The following is a 3531-nucleotide window of genomic DNA, read 5'->3' as shown; positions in this document are numbered from 1 at the left end:
GGCACACCCGTGGCCCCGCAGCACCCTCGACGCCTGGCACGACACGGCCCCGGGGCCGCGTGGTGCTGACGGCAGCTGCCGCCGCGCCAGGCTCTGCTGCAGGCGCCAGGGCGAGGGCTCGCGGGGGCCGGGGCACACGGTGGGGGCCGGTGCGGCTGTGCACGGCCCCGCGGTGCGTGCGGGTGAGCGTGCAGCAGCGGGGCACACGCTCACCCCCTGCCTCCACCGCCCCGGCTCCAGCCTGCGCCAGCACCTGCGGCCCTGCCGACAGCCCCCGGGTGCTTTCTGCTTTCCTGCCCCGCACGGGGGGCAATTATGTGCCCGGGGAGCAGGCCCCCCCCCTCCCCCGGCCGGCTCCCGCGGCCCCGGCGCTGGCTGCTGGCGAGACGGTGCTGGCGCGGCTCTGCCAGACGCCAGGTGGGCGATGGCGCTGCCGGTGTGTCCCTGGCAGGAGCCGGGAACACGGCGTCTGCCGGCGAGCGCAGGCAGCCGCCGCGCCGCGGGGGTGGACCCAGCCCCACCGCCTGGCACCCGGCACCTGCGAGGGCTGCGCCACCCGTGGGCACCCCCAGCCCCGCTGGCCCTGGGCGTCCCGGGGGGCCCTGGCGCTCGGACAGCTCCGAGCCCGGGTGCAGAAGCCTTGCGAGGGGCCAGGGCTGCGCGTGGCCCCCTCCGTGGCTCCCCACGCGGGGGACGTGGCCCCGCTCCGGCACAGCGCCGTGCGGCTCCTGCACGAGGGGCGGCGGCGACGGGGTGGCCAGGGCGGGCGCTGCCGGCGCAGGGCCGGGATCCTGGAATTAAAAACATTCCAGGAACTGACTTTGAACCAGATAAAACAACAAGCGCCGCAAGGAATGTCTCACCCCACCCCCCCCGGGCGGCCGGCGGCCTCCGTCCCGTCGCAGCCCAGCCCCACGCCGCCCCCAGCCGCCCCCGCGCCCCCGCCTGCGTGCAAACCGTGCGGCCCGGGGGCCCCTGCACGCGGGCATCGGCTGCGCGTGCATGCAGCCAGGGTGCACATGCACACGGGTGCATGCTGGTGCGCGGCGTGCACGGGCGCTTGGGCCTGCGGGAGACGCTGCGCGCACACGCGTGTGCGACGAGGGCTCGCGCCCCGCTCGCCATGCTGTGTGCACCCGTGCAAGCCGAGGCGGCAGAGCACTGCACCACGGGGGCGCCTGCACGCGTGCGTGAGCATGGCTGTGCCTGCGTGGGTGTCGCGTGCGCACCCTCCCCGCCGTGCCGGGGCCGCGGGGTCCCCTCCTCGCCCGCCCCGGCCCCCATGGCCTGGCCGGCCGGCGCAGCCCACCCGCGTGCCTGGGCGGTGAGATCACGGGGGCCGCGGAGCCGGGGCAGCCTGCCCGGCTGGTCCCGGGGGACGGCCACAAGCCCTCCTCCTCCTCCTCTTCCTCCTCCTCCTCCTCGGTGGCCTCCCGTGCCGGGCTGCCGTGGGGCCGGAGCTGCAGGCGGGAGCCGTGCAGGGAGCCAGGTCCGGCCACCCGCCCTCGGGAAGAGGCCGGTAGAGGCACCCCCAAGCCGCCATGCACTGCGCTCAGGGACCATCCGAAAACGTCCGCTGCAGGGGCGTTGCAGAACAGGGGGACACGGGCTCGCCCCCCCCGTCCCCGTCCCCGTCTGCCCAGCCCGGGGCCGGCGGCAGTGGGAGGTGGCAGGGTAGTGGCAGGTCCCCGCCGGGCGAGAGGCGAGCAGGAGGGACCCGGGAGTCCTGGGCATGCGCTCCCCCCTCCTCGACATACCGCACCCTGCACCGGGCAGAGCCAGGGCGCTGGCGGGAGGGCGCTGAGCACGGGTGCCTGGATGCCCCCAGCGACACCGGTGCAGACGGTCTGCCCCCTCCAGCCCCTTCCCTGCCGGGTGCACTGTGCAGGGCCCTGCCGTGGCCGGGTCAGCCCCAGGGACGGCACATTGGGGATGGCACACCGCGTCCCCGGGCCGGGCAACATCCCAGGCACTGGCGTGCCGCGGCAGGGCTGGCACGGGGAGGCGGCAGGCCGGAGGGCGCGCGGTGCGTCAGCGTGTTTACGAGGGCCGCGCGGATCCCGGGTGACGTCCGCGGCGGCCCTGCCAGCGGGGCCCTGCCAGGAGGCACGGTGCCACCGCGCTGCGCGCTCCCCGGCCGCCTCGGCAGCCTCGCCGCTTTACGGGGCTGGCGCGGGGCCACCTGCGTCCTCGCCGCTGCTCGGCCTGCTGGCCTGGGGGCACGGGGGATGTGGGGGGCGCGGGGCCGCCTCGGGGTCGGCAGGGCCCCCGCTGCGCTGCCAGCACCGCTTTCGGCGAGCAGATGGGGCATGCGCGCCGGGCTATATATAGCACGAGGGACCCACAGGTAGCGATGCGTCAGCGCCGCGGTGACGCAGCCCGCGAGCCGAGCAGCCCCGGCGGCAGGGCGACGGCCGCCCGTCCTCCCCGCGCCCTCCCCACATCCTGGGGGCTGCGGCACCCCGAGCGCCCGCACGGGCCCTGTGCCGGCACGGCCACCCCGGCAGCAAAGCGAGGGCTGCTGGCCGTGCTGCTTGCGGCAGCCCCACGGAGCCGGTGCCCCCCGATGCCTGGCTCTGCCTGCGCGGAGGCATCTGCTGGGTCCCAGCCTGCAGCTGGCAGGGCCGTGGCGGTGGCCGTGCAGTCCCTGCGCTCTGCAGGATCTCTGTCCCCAGCTCTGTGGCAGCCACACCAGGCGATCCGGGGGCACGTCCCCGTCCCCCAGCGGCACCCTGCGTGTGTGTGCACGTGTGCACACATGGGCTGTGAGCGTGTCTCCACGTGGTCATGTCTGTGCAGGGCTGCATGTGTCGCTGCGTGTCTCTGCACGCATGGCTGCAGCCGTGCTGCCGCTATCGCAGCACGTGCCTGCGTGTGCCGCTGCGTGCATGGCCATGCTGGTGCTGTGTGCATCCCTGCATGTGCCGCTGCACGTGCGTGTCTCTGCATGCGTGGCCATGGCCACGTTGTGTGTATTTCTGCGTGTCCCTGCGTGTTTTGCAGCACGTGCACATCTCGTGTGTGGCCTTGGCATATCGCTGTGTGTGTCCCCGCGTGTGCGTGGCTGCGGCCCTGACGTAGCCAGACGGTGACTCAGCCCCCAGGCAGCCCAGGAATGCCCCCTCCCCGCGCGGGAGCCAGCCTCGTGTTGCAATGCAGTTTCCTTCGAGGCCTGTGCTGGGAACGGGCTGTCCCGGGGCCGATGACAGCCAGGGCTGACCCGGGCCCTGCTGGGAAGATAAGGCGGTGCCACCCACCCTCCATCCTGTCTGCTGGGAACCGCCGGGCGTTATCGGGGCAGAGGGGCTGAGCCGGCTCGGGGCAGGGCAGGGGCCGCTTTCAGGGCTGGGGGGGGGGGGGGGGGTTTGGCCCTGGGGGGCGCCCGCCCCGGGCGGAAGGGGCCCCCGGGGGGAGGGGGGGGGCCCCTGGGGGGGGGGGGGGGGCTGTTTTGGGGGGGGGGGGGGGGGGGGGCTTTGGCCTTGGAGGCGTCTAGCCCAGGCGTAAAGGGATCCCATGGGGAAACGGGGAGCT

This window comes from Apteryx rowi, unplaced genomic scaffold, assembly GCF_003343035.1.
Source record: "Apteryx rowi isolate R43461 unplaced genomic scaffold, aptRow1 scaffold_220, whole genome shotgun sequence".
Classification (NCBI taxonomy): Eukaryota; Metazoa; Chordata; class Aves; order Apterygiformes; family Apterygidae; genus Apteryx; species Apteryx rowi.
The sequence above is the reverse complement of the archived record's forward strand: the minus strand, read 5'-3'. Positions refer to the sequence as shown.